At 38.7% G+C, this 27,866-nt stretch overlaps 1 long non-coding RNA gene across 1 annotated transcript; it reads left to right on the top strand.

Annotated features, from left to right (window-relative positions):
• The first annotated feature begins 3,097 nt into the window (after positions 1 to 3,097).
• Positions 3,098 to 26,160, top strand: LOC131975368 (uncharacterized). The gene is made up of 3 exons (XR_009394717.1): positions 3,098 to 3,126; positions 24,169 to 24,222; positions 26,058 to 26,160. It is a non-coding gene; the product is annotated as an uncharacterized LOC131975368 (long non-coding RNA).
• Positions 26,161 to 27,866: the final 1,706 nt, after the last annotated feature.

Here is a 27,866-nt window from a genome sequence, read left to right as displayed (position 1 = left end):
AATGAACTCCCAATGGTGCCACGTGGCACCAGTGTGCCCTGGTAGCCTCGGCCACCAGTGTTAATGTGTGTGTGAGTCTGTAGTCTAAAGCGCTTTGGATAAAAGTACAGTCCATTTACTATTATTTCCCCCAATTACTATCTTCTACATGAGTGTATCAGTGGTGTAAAAATTATTGATATATTTTACTTAAAAAGTACAAATGCATTAACAACAAATGTCATATTGAACATGACGCAGCTACGCACAAAAATTACCTTCCATATGTAGCTTAAAATAACAACGTTAACTTTTGGTTTCACTGGGGACACAAACAGTGGTCTCCTGGGTGAAAGCCCTGAGTTTGTTTCAATTGACTTGTTGAGTTTTATCTTAATGTATTTTCTGGAGCTTTGAGCACCACAAGCTAGTTCCATTATATTCCAGAGAAGGAAGACATCTCTATGACTGATATCTTAAACACTCAGCAGCTGACAGCAAAACAATTGAGTTTAGGCTAAATCTATCAACAACAAAAAAAATATTTTTAATTTGGTGGTGAACAGTCCCTGTAAATGCAGAAACAAGAACTTCTACAAACCAGAGCACCGGAAGAACTTGGCCTTTTAAAGGGAGATAGTGGAGCTTATTTGCTGCTGCAAAAGGCTGCAAATAAATACTGGAAAATCTGAGTCTTCCCCCAATACCTCAAACACCTCGAGGACGGCTGACTAAAGGTGCCTGATGAGGAATGTTAGGATTGCCTTGGTGTCCTGCAGCCTCATAGCCACAGAGATCCTGAACATCTCAAGCCTGCAGCAAAAACCAAGCCAAAAAGAGAGCCAACAAAGCTGGAACTGCGTCTGTAGGACCAGCAAGGTCAAACTAGGTTGGAGGTCTTCTGCAGAAACTATTAAGAGCCACTTACAGCAGCGCAGCCTGAAGAGAAGAACAAGTTGATCTCTTGGATCTGTAAACTGGCCAGATGGAGGAAGTTATAGATGCACAAACAAAGACATTAACCCAAGAGCTTTCCACACATTTTGTTGCACATTGTTGCACAAAATGTACATGCACAAAATGTACATGTTGCACATGTTGCACATTTGTTGCACATCGCACCCATTTGCATGGGTGCGATGACACACACATACATACTCACAGACTCTGGGATTTTGTTGATACCGGGTTAGGCTTTGCAGGAGCACGTTTACACTAGCAAATGGCAGAAAAAACCAGCTGCCTGGAATAGGTACCTGGGGGGTGGAGGGCCTTGACCTGGGCAGACTATAAAACCACGCCTAACTGGAGTCTGGTGCTCTCTACTTTGAATTTATTGTTTTTGTTTGCAGAAATTATGTTAATTTGTATTTTGCCTGCATCTCACTGTCTTTTGTCATGACTTTAGAGCCGGGTCATGATACCAGTCTCTTGAAGTTTTTTATTAACATAATATAAATATTTAAATTTACAATTTGTCAAAGTCTTGTGTCTACTTTATGTAGGTAGCATAATCCCCCTCACGATTTGATATGATATTACCAGATAACAAAAGAAAAAATGGTTCCACTTTTAACACTCCCCTTTTCACCAGCCAATTGTTTCTAATAAAGGTCCTGATTCAGAATTAATAATATTGCGAAAGTGCCCTCTTGGATGCCCCTGTGGTAGTTAACCCTCTGAAGTCTTCGGCTACTATGTCTGTTAAAAAATCCGTTAAAAAATCTTTACCATGCCATGTTGGTATCAGTTTTTTCAGCGTTACCTCACCTATATGTCCTGATAATGAATTTTTAACTTTGACTTACTTGATCAAAATTTTGAACCCAAAAGAAACTAAGGAAACATAAAATCTGATCTTGAAAATTATGTTTCAAAACACAGAATTTTAAATATTGTAAATATGAATACAGGTTGCATATATAACATATAACAGGTAAAATGAGGATAATATCTAGTTCAATATTTTATACTAAATATATTTTACAATATCTCCGGTTTTACATGGCTGAATATCATCTAAAAGAAAATCTGGCATGTAGTTTCAAGCTAGAACTTTAGAGGGCAGCTGAGGGCAAGACTCCTTTTTTTCCCAGATCTTTATTTAACAATGAAAGAAATACAGGCATTCAGTATATAAACAAGATATACAAAGAAAAATATCAGTTACAGTAAACTAAATACAGTATATAAAAATAAAATAACATAATAAGGCACATAGGGTATAAGGTGCTTCTCTTTATATTATTCTGGGGCTTCTGAAAATACGTTTTCAAAGTGTATGAGAGTGCGTTCACATTTTTTATTTGACATCAACTCTAAAGTTTCGATATAACATTTTAATTCTCTTGTGAAAACTTTAAAGTTAGGGAGGGATTTGGAAAACTTCACCTTGTGGATGTGAAACTTTCCCATCAGAAGCATAGGATTTGTTATAAAGCATACTGTTTTATCATTAGATTCAAATTTTGAGATAATATCTTTAGGTTAAAAAATGATGGTCTGTCCAGTCTTATCAAGTATGAAGTTTTCCATATCCCTCCAAAATATAGATGACAATGGGCAGGTATAAAATAAATGTAAAGTTGTCTCTGGCTCATCTCCACAGGAAGTGCACATTTCACTTATATCAGAGAACCTGAAAATTGATTTATTACATGGGTAAATATTATGCAAAATTTTAAAATGAACCATGAGGGCAAGACTCCATGTTGCTTCATTTTTATGTCGTCACGTCATAAAGAAGACATGTGCAGGTGCTCTCATGGACTCCAGAGGGTTAACATGAGGAAGTGCCCTCCAGTGTGCCCTCTTTCTGGAACGTGGTAAAGTATCCTCGGTGCCCGTTTTCATCATTTTTGTCCCTGCCCCTCAAACATCCTGAGTCCGTCAGTGCACCCTTTCAACTTCCACACGGCGGGCCATGTGAGCTCCGGTACCTGCTCACACCGTTGCCACCGCTACGCCTCCAAACTTTGTTGTGCTACAAACAAGTAGTGTTAATGAGAAGGTCATCTGTCCGTTTACACTTCGGTTTGTTAGCTGAGCATCATGTCACCAGTTATCATCATGCACTTCAGGCAGAAACACCTCGCTGTGAATCTCACGCTACCTGTTGAGATGCCAAGACTGCTTTACTTCTCCAAGGTAAGACTTGTCTGCTTGTGCACTAACATGCAGAGTGTGAGTACATGGTTTGGTTATGCTCATAGACTGTATAGGTTATGCTCAGTCAGATCGTTTGGCATGACAATGTTTGTAAGCTATAGGCTGCTGGTGATGGTTGTTTAATAGTCTGTAGATTTGCTTGTACTCAATTTCTTGGCCTTCATCTGGCGTCTAACTTTTGTTTATACACTGCTGCTGTTTGTGTGCTGAATTCACTAGTAGCCAACTGTTTTTAAATGTATTTAGGCTGAATTGATTTCTTGTGGCTTTGGTTGTTGTGTGGCAACTGTTTGTGTTCATTCTATTGATTGTATGTAATGTCAGGTTGGACTGTGACTAAGATATGTTGTGTTTGATGGTGTTTGACTTTGGCTTGGTTTTGTATTTCTCCCAAATTGTTTTTGGGAGTTGCCCAATTTCTAACTGCAAATCTTTGTCTTTTGGGTCTAATTTTGGCTTTATGATTGTGAATATAATTTTTGTTGCACACAGCTTATTCTCACAATTATTTCCCTGCCTTACAGTCTTCATAGTGGACTGATCATGGCTTTTATCACACACTGGATGGGTAGACACATGGAGTCAACATGTCAGATTGCCTGACTGTTGTTTACTGTGGTCCATCTAAACCACTAATCTACCTTCTGTATACATTCACCTTCACTCATCTCCATATTCATGTAGCTGGCCATCTGCTGACTATGCTACAAGACTTTCAATTAGGGGCCATTGTCTGCTAAATGGCATGATTTCATGAGTTTCAACATTTTAATTATTTGTTGCATACAGGAGATATTTTGGCCTGCTGTCGTGCATTCACTCTAAATGTATTGATGTCTGCAACTGCTGCTGTGCTGTATGTCTGCACGCTGTGATGCAACACTGCTGCTCAGATAGCATTTCATCAGCATGTGCTCACAGTTTCTGTCTTAGGTTAGGGGAAGATAATTTTTATTATCTGACGCGCTGAGCTTGGTGTATCCTGGTGGCGAACAACCAGGTCAGAGCCTAGAGATGGCAAATAACATCTCTGCACATCTACTGTATTGACATGATACATTTACACTGAACTATACTGAACTGAAAGCCTTTTGTGATGTCACCCAAAGCTTTAGTTATGTTCAAAGCTAGGTTTGGGTGTCTGGCCTGCAGCCATTTTAGCAGGAACTAGGACCATATTTGCAGATGAGAAGAGGCAACGGCTGACAGTGATAGGCTGAGACTATTTTTAAGGGTTCAGAGCCAGCATCTAGCTGTCATTAGTGGATTTGTATCTTTGCTTTGGTTCCAAGGTGGTATTTTCCCATCACATTACTGTTTATTTGTGTGGCTGTGACAGTCCATGCAGGTTGTGTACTGGTTGGGAGTAATGTAGCTATTTGTCATTGGTCCAATTTGTGCCTTTTCTACATCAATGTATGGTGGAAATGTCTTTATGTAAAATCTAAATGTAATTATGCAGTACAGATGGCTCCGCAGAGTTTTTAATTCATAGAAAATTATGAAGATGAAAAGGTTTAAAGGTGAAACATTGCAGTTTATTTAGGGCCATTATAAATCGCCCAGAGGGGCAGCTTGTAAAGATGTGTGCAAGAAAAAGTCACAGTACGGCAAAGTGTAAAATGCAGAAATGGTGATACTGAGAACCAACGAGTACAGGACCCACTTCGTACTTCAAAGCAGTTTCATATTCTCTTCGCGATCCAGACTTCTCTTCCTAATAGTTCCTATTCGGAGCCATGATTGCAGTGGTTTTAAACAATTCATTTTTAGCTGTTTACTATCTTGCATCACAGTTTAGCTTGTAAGAAATAATGGACATATGCATGTGCTACGTTCATGTACATGACAGCAAAAATACTGCAGAAATTTCAGAGATCTCATAGTTTAAGTATTTCCATTTGCAACGTTGTATTTTTTTATAGCATTATATAGATTTAGTAATATTTCAGAGATCCCTCGACATACCACTAGAGGGAGCTCGCGTACCACTAGTGCTACATGTACCTTAGTTTAAAAATCAGTCGATGAAATGCTTCAGTTTAGTCAGAACTTAATGGCATATTCTGTAACTGACATGTGATTGAAAGAAGCAAACGCATACAAAACTGAATGAAACTTTCCAAAACCAAAATATTGAGATGTGAACAACAAACTGGGGTTGCTCATAAATACATGTGGTGTGAACGTAATCATTAAAAGGTCTGTGGATTCCTGCAAACACTCTCGGGTCAGAAAACCTGACGCCTTTGTCTCATTAACAGCACTAGTCTCTATGTCGTCTTTCTCATTAGACTCGGTAGGAGCAGCCTGTCACTGCCTATAGTTTCTGGCTGACATTTTGCTTTTCAGCACATCATTTTTTCTAGTTAACACTGTGTAAATTGGATTGGACAGCAGTCAGGGCTAGGAGCAGAGATTTTCTCTAAAACTGGTGCCGCCAGAGCTCCTTAAATCAAACACCATGCTGCTAAACTCAGACATTACTGGTTTTAATTTCAACTCTGTCTGTCAGCATCACCTTTTTTCTAGCACTTATTCACACACACTGTAGAAAAGGGGTCAGTTTCAATGGAACCCCCCCCCCATCATACTTTCCAACAAGGCTAGTGGGTCAGAAATGGACACATAAAAAGATAAAAAGGATTCTGTATATTTAACCAAATTACATAAAAGCTTAAATGGATTTGTGATGAAACCTCAAGCTCAAAAACCATGTCTGCGGAATCCATCATGGTTTTCACAAGCTTTCCCTGGCGATTAGCATTGGCTGGAGCGTTGGCGTGCACTGCAAATCAAATCCATATTCATCTGGCCCGACACGCTTGTGTGCTCACAGAAAGTGTCTCAGTTGCTAACCCCGTGATTTATAAACGTTTATCTCACCGCATTGGCCAAATCAAAGGCCTGGGAAAAGGGAACAAATTAACAGAAAGGTATTTAGCTTTTCTAAGAGACCTAATTTTGAAAACCGCAGTATTCATAAAGCCACAGTGCATAATTATGTTTTTATAGCTGTATAAACCATAATGTTACCTTGTAATTTCATGGTTACAAACGTAGCAATTTTGGGACCCCAGTTTTGCTTTGGGTTTGTTTGTTTGCGTTTTTCCTGTAAGAAGTTATGCATGTTTTTAAAAACTGAGCTCTAATTTTCACAGGATGTGGGATTTTTGTTAGAGTTTACATTTGGGTCTAAAAAGCACATAAATCTGGTGCGACAGGTGTGCAGCGGATGTTGGCACAAGGTTGATGAGCCTGAAATTATTGATCATGCGCCGCTGGCTGTATGATGTTCTGAACTAGTGCTGTATTGAGTTTGTGCCAAAGCAAAGGTTTCAGTCTGACAAGCACCAAAATGTGCTCTAGTTTATCTCCAGTCACAGGCAACATTTCAGCCACAAAACACCAGCTCTGTGTGTTCTGACAGCCTGGTCTTACTCCCAACTAGTCACATACCGATGTTTTGTCACAGCCCTTGCTGTGTGATACTGACGTATTAGACACCCTTTAGTGTGTTTATAAGGACGCATCAGGCTTTCCTTTGACTGTAATGTAAACCCATCATGGCAGTGTTATATGCCTTGGGTAAATGATGTGATATAAGTAGCGCAAAGCTCTGCTCAGGCCAGGAGGGAGGTGGGGCGAACTTTGACCCAGGAGGCTGGTGTTCGTGTCCCGTCTGAAACAAAGGGTCAGCGTTGTTATTTGGAGTCAACGGGCCTAACTGCATCTGGAAGTTAAGTACGGAAGTAGTTGGTTTTAACCGATTGAGGCCTGAAACGCCTGTAAAACCTCTGGGCGATTTTAAAATAAGCCCCTAAAACCTGAAGTTTTTCTGGATATTCAACAGAAGTGTCAATGCTTCTACTAAATAATAGATTTTTCAGCCTCTGTAGCAGATAGAAATGAAATTCAAAAAGTATTTGAGAGCTTATACAAATACTACAAAACGACGTATCCGCTTCCCAGGCTTCAATGGGTTAATAGAGCCCAACAGATATATCTCCTGTGTTTGTATTATTTATTGTATTTATTTAGATATTTATTTTATTCCTATTTATTTCTCAGTTATCATTTATAGAATTGGCTGACAATGTAATTTATTGTTTTTATAATGTATTATAATGTAACATTTTATATTTGAGAAAGAAGCTCTCTGGATACGTTTTGTAGAGCGGTAAAAAATTGGTGCGCAATCCGCATAAAAAGGTCTATTTTCATTCCAGCTCAAATGATTAGCATATTGGCCACAATATTGGTTATCATCTAATTTTCTCCCTCTAGAATCAGGATAAAAAATCTCATATCGGAGGTCTCGACCCTGTTCTTTTACCCTTTACTTAATCAAGTGGTTCTAACTGCTATAACCAACTTATGTTGTTATCAAGATTGGAAATTACTGATATCTGGATAGAAGTTTTTGGCCCTAATGCCCAGCCCTGTCTAAATGATAAACCTCACAAAACCAACCCTTTACTCACATCCAATAAACTATAACTACTTAAATTATTTCAGCACTATTGAAAATCAACAATCAGCAACTATCTGAAGTAGGTTAATCGTTTTTAGTCATTTTTTAAGAGAAAACAAACTTCTCTGTTTCTCAGTGTGAGGATTTTTTGCATGTGTCTGTTTGATTTCTTGATAAACTGAATATCTTTGGGTTAGACTGTTTAAAGACATCATCTTGGGAAAAAGTTTTATAATTTTCCAGTGTTTTTATAGACGAAAAAATTGATTTTAATTGAGAAAAAAATTGACAGGCTGATCAATAATGAAAATAATGCTTTGTTGCAGCCCCAGTATAATTTCATGATCGTGTGTCTTTAGTTTGCTATAAAAGTCAGACTCTATGTACCAGTTATACTTTTGCAGCAGATAAAAGACGCTTGGAGCCCGAGGATGACTCAGTGCAGTGTGGCAGTTGTTTTCAACAGGTACATTTTCTCAAACAGCGGTTACTGAAAATGTGAAGGACAAACAGCGTGTGCTCTCACCATCTCTGCTGTTCGCTTCAATTTTCACTCCTTTATTTGTTTGTTTTTTTACCTTACACATACCAGAATGTGTGTGACATTCTTGGAAATCCACTTTTAAAAAAATCAAAGGCCTTTTCTATCTGAGTTACTCTACCTTTTGTTAGTGTGGTTGTGGATGTTTTTTTTTCCTCCAAATTGCTCAAGTTTGAATTAGTTTCTATTCCTCAATCTACTTCACAGACTTTTACACTTTAGGCTTTTAACTCACAGTGTTATTCAGAGCACCACATAATCAGCACAGCAAGCTTTTGTTCCTACTTCCCAAAAATTTACAGCCAAACTATTAAAACAGCAATATTTCTCTTAGAATATTCCCATGACCTCAGGAAGATATTTTAAAGAGAGAGAGAGAGGAGTTTCATGGAAACTTTTGAGTGAAAAGCAGTGCGGGGAACTGATTGTTTCAAGGTGACATGAGGTAATAGTTGAAAAGATGACTTTTTAGGAAGGAAGTGCCTGCTGTTCTGATCACAGTAGGACACTTATTCCACCATTGGGGAGCCAAGAAGCAGCCGACACATTCGACTTGTGTAATGGTGTCATTACCTCTTTGGGCTCAGACTCCATCAGTTCTCTTTTAGCCATGGGAGACAAATGCTGTAGTTTCCACCTGGCAGCCTGAGCTTCAACATAAATTGTGGCCTTTAAGTGCAACTGAGTTGTTGTAATAACTTAGAATGTGGCTTTTTTGCAGAAATAATTTTGGAAAGGACCATAAACCCTTAAAACACGAGTAGGTGTTGTAGCTGCAGAGGGGAGGAGGCATTAATCAGCCAGCTGTTACAGTTTACAACTCTCTGTGCTTTTAGATATTTGAATATTTATATTTAATCTGTGGGTGTGTGTGGTACAGCAACAGATTGTGTTTTGCTATTGGATCAGCACAGTTTGAGATAAGCAGTTTTTGTGGCCATACATATAATTAAATTAATTAAAGTAAGGTATATCACAGCATTAGGAGTATAGGAGGACACGTTTCCATTTTACTTTACTTATCCAAGTGGGTGTAATGATAGTAGTAAGGCCCAGGAAAGAGCCCCGTATTTTGCTGGTTTTGCCTGCACAGTTAATCAAAATTTTATAAAAATTGCAAAATGGACTCGTGCAATATTCACATCACATGAGGTGCAATATTTGCTCAAGACTAAATATGTGTTAAAATACATTTTTAAAGTTTGTGCTGCTGCACAGATGTCCTGGCTGATAAATGGTAAAAAAATAAAAAATAAATAAAAAAAATCCTTGTTTGGGTCACATCCTCACATAAAAATCACACCACGATCACTTACTGATATTTTCCAGTAAAAATGTAAATAATGGCGAAAAAGAATCTTTATCTCTCCAATAACAGGGATCATATCGAAATTGCAATATCAGTCTAAATAATTGCAGTTACATAGTTATATCCAGACCCTTAGATCGGATGAAATTTTAGCTTTTATAATATCTGTATTATTCTAACTTTACCCAAATTATTCCAGATAAATTCCCGAAGCAATTGCGTTCAAGATCTGATCAAATCTAGATCGGCAAATGGTCTGCAAAAACAGTTTCTGGTGGAATTTGAAAAAGGTCTATACAGTGCACCAAGTGTCTAATCTGAAAGTATTTTTAAAATTGATATTTGATATTTTAAATGTTTCAGTTAATTTTTAAAAAGCGGAGAATTTATATTAAACTAACATTTTTATGCAGTTTTTCCACACAATTTTTTTCGGGGTTATCCCAAAGGGGGAGATTTCCAAAATAATGAGGTATTTAAGCCAATGACAAAGTGGGCTTCTTACCATGCAGTGAAGGAGTTTAAAATTATAGGGTTCTGAGAAGAGTGCTTTCTTTGAGGTTCAAAAAGGACAAGCTTTCAAGGAAACATTTTGATTCCAGTCCGTTTTGAAGAATAATGCTAAAATACTGGTTCAGTGAAATTGATATAATTGGGCATTGGACTGCTGCTTTGACAAAATATGACATCTGAAGACATTACCTTTGGCTTCAGGAAATTGTGGTGGGCTTTTTCACATTTTCTATTATATTAATAGACCAAACAATTGATAAATTAATTAAGAAAATAATTAATTTTTATCGATGATAAAAAAAATTGTAGTTGCAGCAGTACACAGTTTTTTAACAAACTTTTGTCTCATATAGATTATAGGTCATTATTATCCACCAAAATGTTTCATTCTCACCACATTTCTAACCAGTAATAAGTGCCAGCCGCAGCCAGCAGGGGGCGCCAGTTCACTGGCTGATTGTTGCTGTGACTGCCTCACCCTGAATCTAAAGCTTCACTTTCCCTCTACCACCTGATGAGAGGGGTGTTGCATACATTTATCAACAGGATCAGGATCTAAACTCTGAGACAAATTAAAATGTTATTTTGTATTAAAACCCACACCTGCATTAGAAAAAAGGAAACAAAGAATTCTAATCCTTGTACACCTACTTATATACGAGCCAAATTAAGTTTGAAGGCATTTTTGTTAATGTCTGTATCATGCATTACACATATTAAATTAAACAGTGCAGATTTTAGTTGAATAGTGGTGTTGTTGGTGTTTAATGTGAGTCTTTATCATTGGCCTGGCTCTGCTGTCACCTATACAGTCTAATGCTGTCACCAGCAGACAGTGTTAACGCAGCTGTGGGAAACTGAGCAGAGGAGAGCTGGAGAGGTCGTAAATCTTCCTCCGCTCACAATAGCGTTGGCTCACTGACCGAGTGACACGACTTCAAAGAGAACCCCTGTCTTCAAATGAACTTGCTGCCTTTACTGATACAGGTTTAGCCTGGCCAGCTGTTTCAACTGTGTGTGTGTGTGTGTGTGTGTGTGTGTGTGTGTGTGTGTGTGTGTGTGTGTGTGTGTGTGTGTGTGTGTGTGTGTGTGTGTGTGTGTGTGTGTGTGTGTGTGTGTGTGTGTGTGTGTGTGTTTGTTGTCCACCAACCAGGAGCAATGACTGACACCTTTTGGTTAAGTCTGTGTGATATGTTACCATCACAGTGTTTTAGCATGTTGTATTCCATTTGCCACAAATCCTGCATATTTAACATTATTCATAGTTATTTTCCAAAGACTAGTGTTTTAGATTAAACATTTTTACATTTAAATGTTAAACCCAGTGGTGGAAGAAGTATTCAAATGCTTGACTTAAGTACACACAGTGAAAACACTCCACCACAAGTAAAAGTAGTGCATTCAGAGCCTTACTTATGTATATTTAAATATTTTCAGCAAAATGCACTGAAAATATTTGAAGTAAAAGTAGTCTTTGTGCACTAAAATGTTCCCGGTGACTGATTTGTTACTATAGTGTTTTTGGATTACTATTGCTGCTGTATTAATGTTTATGTTGCATTTCACTGCTGTAGATGTTTAAATATGTACACATTTTAACTACTTTATATAATGTTTTGGGGTTTAATTCACAGCAACGCATCATGTTCTATAAGATCATCATATATCTGTAACGTAAATACATTTTTCTGCTGACCCAAGAGAGTTTTTCAATAGTTTGTTTAGCTTAAGAAGTAGGAGCAACTGGTCAAGAAACAACGCCATCTGGTAAGAAACTGACAGGCAAATAATTATAATATTTAGCTCTGAGAAGCAGGAGTCGAAGTATAAAGTGCAACTATGAGTCGATTAATTGATTAGTTGATGGATGATACAATTATTCAACTGTTTAATTACTTGTTAATTACTGATTAATAATTTTCATTTTCTAAGCAAAAAAAACAACAGCATTACATACACCAATAACATTTTCTGGTTCCATCTTCTTTTTCTTCTTTTTTTTGTGTGACTTGATGATGGGAAACTGAATCTTCAGTCAGACTTCCCTCTGAATATAATGAGCATTGTAATTAGTTTGTGACATTTTATAGACCAAACCATTAATTTATTATTTAGATAAAAATCATAAGATTATTTGATGATTATAATAATCGTTCGTAGCAGCCCTACTTGTGAGGTAATTACTGTTAACAACATTTGTGTATTTATTGTTGTTGCTGTTTAATTGTGCTGCAATTAATGTTGATGCATTTGTTAGAGCTGTTGTTTAAAAAGAAGAGATACCTAAAATACTTCAGCATAGTTTAGCAAAAAGTCATCAGGAATGTAGACAGAAACCAAGTTTGGCTTCTCCAAGCGAAGAACAGTAAAATCTCTAAAAAGATAAAATGGGGGGATTTTTTTTTATTTAATGATTTTGTCTCCAAGTGAGTCACACCCATTGGAAAAACACAAAATAATATGTAAAAAGACTGCAGCATGAGGTCTGACATCTCATGAAAGACTGATTGACCTCACAGAAGAAAGGCTTTAGTTGTAAAACATCAGGAATTGGTCCAGTTTTAGAGTTTAAGCAGAATCATTGTGGGGGGAAAAATTTCTGGGAAAAAACGACTTCACTTTGCCAAAGGATACAGAACAAAATGAATCAGCTTGGTTTTTAATACTGACACAAGAATTAGGGAAATCATTTTTCTTTTCAAAATGCATGATAATGCAGTTTTTGAAAAATGACTGTGTCCTGCAACAAATTAACAAGTTTACAGTTACAATTTAAAAAAAAAAAAGCCTGAACACCCTTGTGGCCAGAGATTAGAATGAATTAAAGCAGCTGGTGTTTGTGTTTGTTAATGTTTCTCCAAAGGGACATATCACTTTAACAAATGTAGTCTGACTTCCACTTGTTGTGAAAGCAGTCCAGGCTGATCATGTGTTAGGGGGCCTGCAGGGTGTTTGAGCATTCCAGTAACAGCAACGTCCTTCCAATATCTTTCTGGTATCACTCTTTCTTTATGGGATCTGTCTCTGCTCTTTCTGCTTTACCATCAGTCTTTCACCCACCCACCCACTCTCGCCTCACCCCTCTCCTCCCTTTTCTTCCCTTTCTCTCTCCGTTCCCATCTCTCGTGTTGGTTGTCTTTCCGTGTCAGAGACTAAGCAAACAGAGTCGTGTGTGAGCGGTCTCATAACTCCACGTTCCTGAGAGACTGGGAGCTCTCAGACCGGCGCAGCTGTGTCTTCATTTGACGGCCATGTTCGGCATTCTCTAGATATCTCCAGGAGGCTCCTGGGCTTTTTCTGTGTTCTGGTTTGACCCTGCGCCCTGTGAAAGGCTGGGTGGAGGGGAAGCAAGTGGGACACACATTCAGGTACAGTTATGAGGTAGATTGACACTTGAGACACACAAGTCAAGAAAAAAAGTTGGTAGGGTGGGGCCATGTGGTTAGAATAAATTATATTTTTCCAATATGGGTTGGGCAGTATCAAAGTCTATTTCTGCACTATAAAACCCCGCTCCTCTTTGATGTTGAGACGCTGTATTGTGGCGATGTATTGTAGTTCACAGCACATGGCAACAGAGGTCAGTCTTTACTGGTGGAGCTTCATTTTTCCAACCCACCTCAAATGAAACCACAGACACTTCCGTATGACGAAAATCTCCACTGTGTTGATACTCTTTACTGGCTAGTTAGCTAGCTAGCAACATATCAGTCCCCACGGCTGCAGTACGCCCGTCCTGTGAAGCAGTCTCCTAGCAACAGGGAGTGGAGGGATCGTTATAAACAAAAAAGCCGCTGGCCACCAACCCGTCTAGTACCAGGGTAAACTTATGTAAAATTACATGTAACCTCATTAGGGCTGCAGCTAACTAAAAATCTGTTCTTGATTGTTTTGATCTATAGAAATTGTAAGAAAATAGTGCAAACAATTCCCTTCACAGTTTCCCAGAACCCAGGGGGATATCTTCAGGCGTTTTGTTTGACCAACAGAAATATATTCAATCTCATATCAGCAAAGAACAAGTAAATTTGTTTTTGTTTTTGCTAAACAATGAAAAAAGAAAATCACAAGGTTGCTGATTCATTTTCAATCATTTGAGCTCTAAAACAGATTAAAATTCTTGTTGAATGAAATGAAATCCTGCTGTTACGCCAGGCAGAACTTTTCACATGTAAAACAAGTACTTCTGTAACTCATTTGGCTAGTCTTTTTGATCAGAAGTTGCCTTAAATAGTTTACCCAATTTTGTAAAACAATAACATGACATAATCAAATAATTACAATATGATTCCACTTAAATAAGAAGCTGCAGTGAGAAAATGTTTCATATTTTTGCTTGAAAAATAAACTCAAATTATTAACTATAGACTGAATTATCTGCATATTCGAAATATAAGGTTCCAGCCAAAACCGAATGAGAACAAGAGAAAGGGAGGAGATGGAAAAGATGAGAAGTTGCAGCTCACAAAAAAAGAAAAAGAGGAGTAAATGCTGGGTGATAGGGCAGACAGCAAATGGTGTGTGTGTTGAGTGTGAAGAAGAAAGAGAGAGAAAGTGAGCAGACCTGTCCAGGCTGGTCTCATGGCCAACACAGATACCAGCAGGAGGCCAGAATGTGTTTTCTTCAGTTTGGCCAAAGGAGGTTTACACTCCCCCTTCTCCTTCTTCCTCCCCCTCCGTCCTCCTCCTCCTCCTCTGCTTTCAGTCTCCTTGACCCCTCTGCTCCTCCACCTTGCAGGCGTGAAGCATCAGAAAAGCACACATCTCTATCCGCACTCCTCCCCTTACTCCTCTCCTCGTCTTCTCTCTCTATCGTTTATCTCTGTCTATCGTTTTACTTTTTCAATCCCCTGATCAGTGGTTCAGAATCAGTCTCTCTCTCTCTCTCTCTCTCTCTCTCTCTCTCTCTCTCTCTGTCTGTCTCTCTCTCTCTCTCTCTCTCTCTCTCTCTCTCTCTCTCTCTGTCTTTATCACTCTCTCTCATCTGTTTCTTGCTGCATCTGGCGAACATGAGCTGTGGAAAGACAACAGACAAGTAATGGGAGAAGTGTGTGGGTGAGTGTGTGTGTATTGTGCGGGGGTGGCTAAACACATCTGCATGTGTGCGCGTATGCACAGATGACAAAGGCAACTGTGCGTCTTCGTCAACTAAATCCCATCTGAAAGTATTTTCATACGAGCTTTTGGTTCTGTACCGACACCCACAAAACCACTGACACTTGAGTCGCTAAGCTGTCCAACAAGGACTGCTGAAATCTCTCAATATGCACCAATATATCATAATATCATGAACACACTGCATTTCAAAAGCTGGCAAAGAAGCCCAGTGGTTGGAGAGTCAGCTATGTAACGTGGTGATCACACATTTGATCCCCTTAACAGCAAGTGTATCCATCTGTGACTCTACAACAACTGGACAGAATCAAACAGGAATAATTATACTGGATGATTTGTCAGGGGGCTGTAACGGCTTGGATATAGCAGCCCTCTAACTCAAAATGGTTTATAGGTATAGTCAGTGCAGATTGTGTTTGGCTTGGGTTCCTTTTTGCATACTGTGTTTCTCAGGCTATTGGGTACAAAAGATGGGTTCAAATTGCTGGTCCTATTTTGGATCCGTTGCCTGGCATAGACTGTATAAAAGAAGTGGACTTTTGACTTTTTGACACCCATTGACTGGTTTGTGGACTATGCAGTTTTGAAGGCTGGTTTTGCTGTCTCCATCTTGTTTTTTTCAAACTCAAAGCAACCATAGTTAGACAAGAGGGTAAAGTTGAGTAGAACACTAAGTCACCAGCTAACACTAGTGCTAGCTAGCTTAGCATGGTGCGGCCAGAATTTTAAATGAACAGCCTTGGCAAAAAATAAATGTGAACAAGACATTTTTGGCCCCCATAACATTGAAATATTTTTTTCACAAATAGAAAATACAGTGTTCTGTGTCTATCACAACATAGCCATGCTCTGAACCATATCCTGCTTTATGTCGGGTTTTACTCTAATGGGACCATGATTTACAAAATGAAAATGTTCACTGAGGTAAAAAATCGAGCAAGAATTAGGGTCACTTTTTTCATAGACTTCTATGCAATCAAATTTCTGTTTGCAACCATTGAAGTCACCCCCTGCTAGCCATGTGAAAAAGGGGGTGCAGGTTTAGGACACTGGTTCACTTCTCAGAGGTTGCTGCTTAGTTCCCGGCCAGCAAAATTAAGCTCCAACACTAATGAAACCAAAAATATTTGATCTAACATTGTAAAAGGCTAAAGAGCAGCACATAAACCCTTCAAAAGTTTTCATTGAATTGATCATTACAATTATTGCAGATCAATTTTGGGCAATCAGTTAAATGAAAGTTGTTGTTTTTTTTCACAAGATTTAGATTTTCATTCCAAAATTAGATATACTCAATTCCAAAACACTGACAACTCACAAAGTCAAATTCAGTATGAGTTATCAGTCCAGTCTGCTTACTCAAAATCAAATGACATACTACTGATACTGCATATGTGGCCCTATAATACATCATCAATGTGTTCAGTCAAGTTTGTGGTCCTGAGACTTCAACCATCAATCAAGTATCAGTGAATATTATTGACTGAAGTGAGTATTGATAGATGACATTTGGAAAGCAAATGTGTTTCAAAAGGGATATTGTGTGATTTCTCTCACGCTTTTTAAAGAAACTCTTGACCCTTGTGACTTTTGAGCTGAAGCATATGAAGTGCTAGGTTGCATAAGAGAGTGTTTAACTTCTGTACTTTGCATATTAAGCTTCCATGGCCATGTGTTGCTAATGAATGGTGGGTTTGTGGTTCAGACCAGACAGATGCCAAGTTGTGGATGTGCATTGCCTGCCAGTGACCATCGGTTACACAGTTTAACTTTGCTGAGAGTAATATGACGACCTGACTGTCTAATTTGCTAAGAAGTAACATCTGTCAAGCTAAAACATAGTCTGAAGTGTAAACAGATGAAGGTTGTACTGGTTTCTTTTGGAGGCTGTTTGGTGGTTTGTACTTTCAGCACACCTACAAAACAGCGCAAGCCACCGACCACATCTCTTCCATCTCTGGCCTCACTTTGCCTGAGGTTTCCCCTTGAAGTACCTTTGCTAGCACCTTGCAAGCCGCAAAACACTAACTGACTTGGGGAAGTGACAAATTGAGGGGTTTTGGCAGTCTGCTGGCGGTGAAACATGCTTGTTTACATGGGAGGATCCCACAGAACCACAGACATGTCTCCAACAGCCAATAAGAGAGAACAGGAGGGCATGGAGGGAGAGCTGCAGGCAGAATGAGGGAGAAAGTACCAGGAGTGGGGAAAGTTGCAAGATGCAGTATTTCTTCCATGATATTAATGCGCAGGTCAAAACCAGAAGCACACAAATGCATGTGCACATGCATTTCCCCAAAATATACAGTGAAGCAATGTCTATCCACTGGTTGACTGTAATATTTGGACAACTATTATATGGGTTGTTGTTAACCTTGGCCCAGATATTAATGGGGTATTCATATGAGAAATCCTATATATGAATATAAAATACAACTAGTATACCTAAATTCTATACTTGTATACCCCTGCTACCTTTGTATCCTCTAGTGCCACTAACAAGTTGGCATTTTAGGTTTTCAACTAAACTATTTAATGGATTGTGGATAGAGTCATGTCCCCCTCAGGATACGCTGTACAACTTGGATGCACTTTTTCCATATACCTTTAGCACCATCAGGTCAAAATTATACTTTAAGTGCTTATTTGGTTCATGACCAAATGTCTGTTAGCATGCTAACATTCTCAACTAAGATGGTGACCACGGTAAATATTACAGTTGTTAAACATCAGCAAGTTACCATTGTCATTGTGAGCATGTTAGGAAAATGTTTTTATTTGTGGTGTGTCACGATCAGCATCACAAATACGCCGGAGGGTTAGTTAACAGAAGAAAGCAGCATGGAGGCCAGTAAAATTTTTACATTTGTTAGTTTTTTTTTGATATGTTACCTGTTTAGTCCCTTTTTTAGTGTGCAGACTAATTTGGAACTGATTTGATTAGTTTTTGGACTGAAACAGACAGAATTTGTCACTGAGATGTCAACGTGTGCCACTGCTTTGCACCAGAAAAAAGGCGAAAAATAGTGTGTTCACCCAGGTTTCATGTTTCCATCATTTATCCTGGGAATAAATGCCAGACAGTTTCCAGCTAAAGACCAATGTCAGATTTTATTGGTTTTTTTTTTGTCCAGTGGGAAAGGGGATTTAGTCTTGTTAATTTGGTTTACTGATTAAATCCATGTTGGATGCTGTTGGCACCAAAAAAAAAAATACGCCAAATTTAAAAAAAACAAACTAATACTAACTCTTCTCCTTCCATCAGACTTTAACTTTTATGGCTTTTACAGCAAACCTCTTTAAACCAATACATTTCTGAAGACCATTGTCTTCAGTCAGCGTTGAGCTGCCTGTGGAGTGGAGCTCAGATTTCCTGGCCAAGACAAAACTTTAAGGCGCTCTGACAGAAACGTCTGAGAGAGGAGAAACCCTATCCTGCACATGTCATTGCAATTCAGGAATATTATATGATTTAGAGGGTGGAGAGCACAGGGCTATGGAAACATAGAACTCGGTGGCAGGGCACACAAAGGACGTTTGTTCTTTCACAATGGAAACCTTGTTGGCATTTTCTTAGTGCCTCTGAGAAAACTAAAGAATAAACAACAGTTTGCTGTCCCCCGTCCCTGACGTGATTGTATCTCTGACAGCCCTTCCCAAATGGAAACAGGGTGGATTAAAATTTATCCGAGACAAATCTCAGCTTGATGCGTTATTGAATTTATTCAGTCAACAATTCTGTATGGCTTCATTGTGAAATTGAGGGATAAAAATCCACAAAAATCACCACAAGTGTTGACTGAAACTGGAGTGCAGCTATAAAAAACAACAGAGTGGTTGAAGCTCAAATCTGTTTATATGACTTCCAAATGTAATTTTCAGAGGGTCACTGTTCTGTCTCAACTTCCCCTGTCCCTTTCTTTCAGTAACACAAATCTCTTTGCCCTACAGTAAGGTGTTCAGGTCAGCAAGAAGAACAATAGGCCCTTTGTATCTCCTCAAAGTTAAAGCTTACATCCAACTTTAGGAGCTGCACTGTTTTGTTTATGCCTGCGCAATGAAATGTGGACCTTTTGGTGTCCAAATCATTTTGGTGCTGCACTGACCACCAGCTGTGTCACTCCTTTTAGTAAAACTGGATAATATTTTATTGGGGAAAATGTTTGCTGGTTTCCCTCCGGCTGCTCTGCTTTGACTCTGTAATTTAAGGAGTTTCCAGCTGGACAAATAACTTTACTTTTTGCTACAGAAAAGCTTACCACTAACTGCTGCCAACTGTATCTGTCATCAACTAGTTAGCTCAGTTAGCTGTGCTGCCAGGATGGCATGGAGTACCAGAGGAGAGTTGTTGTTTACACTGCTGACACAGTAGCTTTGGACCACTGGCAGAGAGGGTTTTTAAGCCTGAGGTGGGGGGATAATGGTGCCAGTGTCGTGCCCAAACTGGCAACAAGTTCTCCAACATAAACGGCAGAACAGATTGTGTGTCAGTACCACAAATTATGGCATGTAGGTACATATCGCGGCTCGCTTTTCATGGCACATATTAACGCATCGCAGCTCGCTGGCGGTACAACGGCGCATTCTAAAAATAGCGCACACGTACGGTCTGCGGTTGTAAAAAAGGTTGCTGGATTTATGTTGTAAAACCACTGACCTTAGGTTTAGGGCAAAAAAATTCTGGTAAGGTGTTATTAAAGGCTGTTTAAACAGTAAATAAATGTACGTAAATGCCTAAATTGAAGTAATTACAAAGGTCACGTGACTCCCGCAAGTTATGTAAAAAACCTAAGTTACGTTCAAAAACGTCATTCAAGTCATTCACGTCATTCACGTAACTTACGTAAACAAGTTAAAATATGGTTTACTTTTGTGTTCATACGGGACACAAACCCTGCTCTCCTGGGTGAAAGTCTGCTGCTTGTTTGACCCATCCTCCAACTGAATGCAGGAAGCCGCCCTTTTAAACTTCTCTTGGCTGTCAATCACTGCTACGTCAGCAAGATGGCGACGGACGCATTACAGTGGACGGTGAAATATGGAGACATAGCTCCTCTTTTGCTGCCTGTATACACAACCTATATTTGACTTTTTGATGGGAGAACAGGCTGGAACTGGAGCTGGGTGAGCAGGCAATGGAACTGGGGTCAGTAGCCTACATGGACATACAGTAGTGGTGGAGGCAGAGAGACTGGAGAGGTCATAACAGAGGAAAATACGAGAAAGAGAGTGACCGAGCAAGAGCAACGTGGCTATAGCAAATCTTGGACTAATGTAAAAGTTACAACAAATCATAACAAATGCAAAATAAACAGTTCATATTTACGACAGCAGTGAAGAAATGAATGCAAAAAGTTCAGATTCTACACAATATTGCTTTAAATGTAGTCTTATAGTGTTTTTATGTGGTGACATGATTCAGTTTTATGCATAACACCTTTTTTGTGTTACATGCAATTCATACTTTTCTTTTTTATCTTTTTGGTCCCCACATTTCCAGGTTCCGTTCTATCCTTTCTGATTTATTTGGAATGGTGTGATGTGTATGAAAAATTAAATGAAGCGCATAATAATCAAATCAGGTGACTATGACTAGAAACGGAACATAAATTGTGATGAGGTTATAACATGTAATTTTTGTGTTTTATGGCTTGTGGTTCTGCAAATTTACAAAAATGGATTTGATATAAATGTTTGTGTTTGCTCATATTCCATTTCTTTGACATCTTTTATGAATTCATTCCTGTTTGTTAAGCAGAGAGAACATCCACAAATTAATTACTAGAATTATGGGTTTCTATTAAATTGACCACAATTGGCAAAGTAACAGTGACTGCTGCGATTATTGTGTTTGAAAGTTTTGGTGATTCCTGTTACGGTTGCGGGCTGCAGTAGTAAACATTCACTACTCCACATCATTCCCTCTGCCAGAGGGAAGTGAAGAGGTTCATTTAAGCAAAGCTCCATAGGAAATGAATCAGATAAAAATTACATTCTCCAGGGGGATTTTCTCAGGGGGAGATCTGTTCTAGGAATTCATAGCGAGTCCATTGCTTCGCCATCTCATTTATAATGTGTTAAGAATACAGTGGTTACACTTTTAACAGCTGGACAAGCTTAAAAAAGTTAGTGAAGGTAACAAGTTCATTTGATGACAGGGGTTCTCTTTGAAGAAGTGTCACAAAGCACACAACAAGTGAGCTGAAGAGAATTTATGACTTCTGTTTCCCCACAGCTGCCTTTACACTCTGTGCTGGTGACAGCCCAGCAGGAAAGCTACACATAAACCAAATATTTAGCATCTTCAAAAGTTAGGGAAGGCAAGGTCATGGCATTGAAGAAGTATGAAGTAACTGAAAAATTCAACTTTATTGTGGAATGACATGTTTCAGAGTAAAAATGTTTTGCACTTTTCCTAATACACAGCAAATCTTGTGTTGTTATTAAAATGTGTCTATTACATGCATTCACAAAACAGACCCGAAAGATGCACGTATACAAACATGGCACATTTTTCTCATGAAACAATCATGTGTTTTTTTCCTGATTGCTGAATTTTTTCCATGATAGGCTCATTAAACTTGGACAGAACAGACCCTCATTCAAAAGACTGACCAGGGCTTAATCAATTTGCTGCCATCTTGATTAGCCAACGATCCACCAATCTGCCCGGCAATCAGCAGCAATTAGGCCTGGCCTGGAATAAAATCTCCTCTTCAACCTACAAATGTGCATTTTGTCCAACTTATCAGTCTGGTCCCTGCACCAATGGCAGGGGCTCCTACCAGTTCCTGTGATTACCTTTGGTGTCATCTAAGCCGCTATCTCCTCTCCTGTGTAGGGAGGCCAAAAATGTGCAGGCATTGAAGGGGCACTAATGGGCCAAATCGTGAATGGTCCAGATGGCTGCGGAAGAAATTGGTCTAAGCTGACAGTTTATCCAGGCATCCGACAATTACAGCCTCCTACTGAAATAAAAGGCAACATTTGGATAGTTCATTTAGATCTTAACAATAGAGAGGAAATGTCAAAACATTCCCACACACAAATGGAGCCATATGGCTGCCATCTTACCTGGGTCTGATTCAAAAGCTGCCATTTAGAGTGTATGGAAATACTTGCATCACTGGGTTAAAATCTATTTCCACATTAAGTTTTTACTGTAGCCACTATACTATGTCAGATATACAGAAAAGCCATGTATTTTCACTTATTGTTGAATCTTGGACTTGGTGAATTGTTTTCTGTATAATAACTATATTTTAACCAAGAAAACAGTGTTTTCAGTTTTTAAGCTGTGTCCTAGACATAGACTTGGACTAAGGAGGTAACTCTGTGCTGATTTTAATTCTTGATTGTTGAGCTGTTAATTCAGTAAAATGCTACCTGCAAGAAAATATATTACTCTACTGGGCACTCAGACCAAAGCAGTATTAAAACAGTGCAAGGCTGAATCGTGTTACTCCAGTTACTGGTGAGGCATGAAATACAACCCAAAGAAAGAAAGAAATTCACTGTCCACATTACAAAGTGATGTACCAGAAACATGCTTGTATACGTTTGTCTTTGCAGTGCATTGTTGTAGAAGTTGGGCAAAGTTAAACTTTTTCTTTTGCAGCACAAACCTTCTTTTATTTTCCCAAGCCAATGCAGTGGTCTTATTTAAAGTTTTAGGGGGTCAAGATTAGAGCAAAAAAAGTAACAGCAGCACCATCCTTGATGACAGGTTTGCCTCAAACAGGTTGTGACAATGGGAAGTATTGCAGGATGGATAGTGCATGTAAACATGTAGTTAAAAGCAAATATATCTCTGGCTTAAACTGCCTCTACGGCTGAATGTGTTTTGCCTTCATGATGTATTGCTTCTTAGTTAGGGCTGTCCCTGAGTATGAAATAATTAGCAAGATAGCCCTGAAAAGTCAAATTATAAAAGGCCACTTGTTGCAAAGCTTCCAGGTAAAATCAGCTGGATGTACTCTGTGCATCTTAAAGAAAACCTGTTGATTTTCCAAAAGCATACTAAAGATTGTTATATTTAATGTCTTTTCCTTACTTTACTTCCCAAGAAGCCAATAGGTTTCAGTTCATGTCAGCACAGAATCTGAATCCGCAGATACTTGAAACTTGCATGAGATGCATAAAACATCACAGTGGACATCAGTGCATGAAGGTTTTAGTTGCTTGAATTTTCAACATGAGACCGTAGGGAGAACTGTTTCTGGTATACTCAAGTGCAAAGTATTGAACTTGTGTAAAAACCTACAGTATAGCTTGGGTTGGAAAAACTCCACACCAGTCTGGTGTGGTCTAACTAAAGCTTTTTCTTCCTCTAACTCTTTTATGGGGGAAAAAATGAACATCTTGTTGACTTCAACGTCAGTTTATCCTTATACAGTACTTCAGATTGATGACTTCAGATACATATATATAGGCTACAAAAGTTTGCGGTTGAAAGCTTTAGTGCTCTAAAACATCAAGTTGGGCAGAAAGCTTTCATATCCCTCATTAGCTTGGTCCACTGGCAAGTGATTAAAGATTCTGAACATTCATTCTGAGTGTGTTCAATTCATAGAGAAAACAAAACAAATAAAGAGGGAATGAATAACAGATGGTTTGGTTTTTAATACAGAATCAATTCCCAAACATCTGCTGCAAATAAGAGGATAATAATCATGCATGAAACTCAAATATAGACGTGACTACAGCTTGATCAAAGCTTTGCTTTTCCTCGGGAACATAATGATATGATAAAATGTTCAATAATATTCTGTGTAAATGCACATTACTGCATAATAATGAAGGTCTGACTGCCATATTTTAGCACATAAAGAAGGGAGTGGTTATATATAATGCAAAAAAGATAATGGTGTTTGAAAATATTGCACAGCGCAATTTTAATGCACTAATAATTGGCATAATGACTAGTTTCTGCAGGTATGGCAGCAGGCGCATTCATAATTTAGAGTCAAAAACTGGGATATAACACGCAAGGTGGGACTTGCTAAGAGTTTTCAGTTGAAACCATGAGACTGTATGAGTCACCACTGAATCAATTGTGCCTTTTTGCAGATCAGTGGAAAGCAAAACCCTTGTTGTGAGCCAAAACAATCCTTGGAAACGAATGTAAGTATCTAAGTAATGAAATTCATGGACAATTTGATTCCAAGTACATGCTGATCCATAGCAAAAAGTGATTTCCATGGATGAACAATGCAGCGACGGCGTGAGATAATCCTCTCCCAAAGTGATCCCTCTATCTGCACTGTGAGCTCTTCAATTCCTGGTAAACGGGACCCAGAGCGAGATGAGCCCAAAGATAGAACGACAGATTTATTGCACCCCAGATGTGCCTGATTTACGACCATTGTTTAATCTCCAGATTCCAACCACATGAAGGTCTTATATTTGGAGACTTAATTTATAGAGCTCAGAGAATGCAGGCTTAATGTTTTCTCTCTCTGTAGAAGATGAGCCAGCACTGTGACTCTGGCAGATAAACAGATGCTTGGATTAACATTGATCTTATAAACAGATGTGGAGTAAGGTTATCTCTTAAACAGGCTACATTAGTTTTAGTCAAATACACAAACCTTGGAGATGTGATACGTTTTTAGTCTCTGGTTATGTTCCAAAGGGGAGGTTATGCTCATTTACAGGTTCATACTTGGAGTTCTACTGGAACAAGTTTTAATGAAAAAAAACCCCAAACACTTTACTTTTCTCATGCTGCTCGTGGCTGCTGCACCTCTATTCACCCTCTGTCTGGAACACTGTGTTGTCTCTTTTAGCCCCACTCCTAAAACAGCCCAGTCAGCTCTGATTGGCACATTTTACTGTGAAAAAGTTGATTGATTAATTAATATATTTTTTATTTTTTCCCAACATGGTAATGAAAACTAGAAAAATGTATAATAAATAAGTGCACAACTCAAAAATTAAACTGCTACAAAACTAAAGATGTTCCAGCAGGAATATGATGCATAATATTTTAATAATAATATTAATATTTATAATAATAATTCTCTTTAAGGTAGAGCCTGACCAATCGGTTGACCAAAATTTTCAGCCAGTATTGGCCGATAAAAGGCACATTTTTATACGGTAGCATTTCTGTTATCCAATATGCGCCATTTTTAAACCTTTTTCTACATAATATATATTGCAAAAAGCAATGCTTGAGGTTATTTACAAATTGTTAGCAATTTATTTGTATTTATTATTTATTTGAATAGTCAGCAATTACTGAACATACAGTACTGTTTATTTAGCTATTCATTTAATTTAGTTTTCATTTCTAGAATTGGTTGACAATGTAATACATTGCATAATAAATGTATAATATTGTATATTATTAATATGATAATGTTTGTTCAAGGATGCAGCCTTCTCAGTACCCTTGCACAGTTAAATCAGTGCACAATCCAAATAGAAAAGGTCTATTTTCATTCCAGCTCAGTATCGGCTGCCATATCTGTAATCAGTAATTTTTTTTTCCCTCTGAAAAATTAATATTGGCTGTAAAAATCCCATATCCATTGGGCTCTGCTTTAACGTGAAAATGTAGCTGCACTCTAACCATGAACTCAGTCACTTCATCTTCAAAAGTCTCTTTTTTTTTGTTGCTAGAAATCTTCAGCTGAGTTTTAAAGTTAAATTCTATTTTGGAATCCAAGGGGAGCCCACTCCAAAGCTTTCAAAGCTTGATTTTAGAGCTGGTAGGAGGCAGGACTGTCACACAAGTAATTATACATCATAATATGTCTCCCATTTTCTTATTCCCACCCCTTGGCGTCATAGGCGAGTTCTCATTACCAGATCGGCTGAGCTGAGAGCCCCAGGCGGCTGGTTTTTCCCAGCGAGCTGGGGTTCCTGTGTTGTGGTGGGAGGGTCGGCAGAGGCGACACAGGCAAATGTTGCTGTTTATTTCCATTCTGTCATGTGTGTGAATCTGATTACAGGTCGCTAAGTCAATATTTAGCTTCTGCGGACGGCATCATCGTCGGCCAGTTTATTTTTTCTGGGCCCCGCCACATCTGCTGCCAATGTCATGTGCGGTAGCCGACGTGTGCCGCTACCAGGAAGGAAAGCAAACAATGAGTCTGCAGTCCTGCTCGAGTGAGTCAGGCAAAAGAGTGGTGAGCATGAAACCATGATTTGCAGCTCGAAGTCAGACTGGTTCGAGGACGGTGGTGCTTAGAGCGATTTGAGGGATGCCTTAATGGTTCTGATGAGGGGTCAGGGAAGTTCATAGTAAAACATGAAAAATTTCTCACATCATTCTCATTCATATTTGAAAGAAAAACAAACCACAAGCTAAAGGAAAAAAAGATTGAAAAGTATGTCCTGTTAAAGTTCACACTGATAGTTCAGTTGTTTGTAAGAGTAAAAACATCTCATCAATGTGCTTTACTTTTAGATCTTTCATAGACTTTGTTGAAAGTGCAGGGATAATAATTGCATTTCATGCATTTTTTCGTTTGATTCCCTATGTCTGAGAAGCTCACATGGGGGCTGCCACTTCATTATGAGCCAAGAGGAACACTAGGTCGAGGCTTCTTTTCATCTTGCCTTCAGGCAAGACGGATTTGATATTTATTAAAAAATAGAGAGCAGTATATTTCTCCCAGTCATGACTTCATTACTTCGGGACCACACACATTCACCAGATCTGAAACACCTCCTCTGCTTGTTTGCCTGACCTACTATTTAAATTTGAGAGCTCGCAGAATTGTAGAGTTACTGTGCCAAAGATGTGCAAGTCAGGACTTCATTAGACTTGGAATCATTTTCATGCTGGCTGTTACTTGAACTGAGTTGGCAATTGTTTCGTATGTGTCGACTTGCTTTTTGTTACAACTATTTCAGCAGTGTCAACTGTATATTCTGCATTTGGACTTACTGTAAATGCAAATTATTTAGGTGGGTTTAAAGCTGAATTGTGAGTTCTACTACTTATTCAAGACATTAGGATCAAAATGTCTGCACGACCTTGGAGCCCTGCCATGTGTTAGGGGCCTGTAGTGCTTTTTAGTCGGCTACATACATACATTATACATAGTGTGCAAAAAAAGGCACAACTACCCCCAACTGCCAGCCCCCCCGCCTCCACCCCTTAAAATTCACTTTCGTCTGCAAAACATCTGGAATTCATTGAGAGGAGGAGGTTTGGGGGGAAATGAACTCCGACAAGAGTCTGTAGATTTGGGTACAGCCCCCCTGCTTTAGGTTCCCTCAGATGGTTAAGATAGGCCTGCAGACAAAAACTTACTGGTATGTCTCACACAGACTTTTACCTGTTCCACCCTGAAAACAAAATAATACTTTGTTGTCATAACAGTAGGGCCGATTGTAGAATATAAAATGCTTTTTTAGCATCACAGTATCCACAGAACTATGGACATCTGGACAGAACCCTTCATTTTATACAGTTAAACATTTTAAAGCAACGTCTAGAATGAAGTAAATTTAACACAAATGTAATCCATCATGATGATGTTTCCTTGGTTTACCCCCACATAAAATCCTCCCGTTGCTTGTAATGACCCCATAGAAAGGGGTTTGCACTGGAGAAATAGTTTCGGTAAGTCATGACTTTACAACAGTTTTTCCACAGAAATAACTGTAAATCTTGAAGAGGCCTGTTGCATTTCCCTATTAAAGAGTGAGTCATCATGTTACTCAGAGTGACCAAAAACAAAAAGCTGGAAAGCTGGCTTGCACTCTTCTACATGTTGATGGTCATTTAAGTGTTTGGGAAATGCTGAGAG

This window comes from Centropristis striata, chromosome 7 (assembly GCF_030273125.1).
Source record: "Centropristis striata isolate RG_2023a ecotype Rhode Island chromosome 7, C.striata_1.0, whole genome shotgun sequence".
NCBI lineage: Eukaryota > Metazoa > Chordata > Actinopteri > Perciformes > Serranidae > Centropristis > Centropristis striata.
This window is presented reverse-complemented; position numbering and strand designations above follow the sequence as displayed.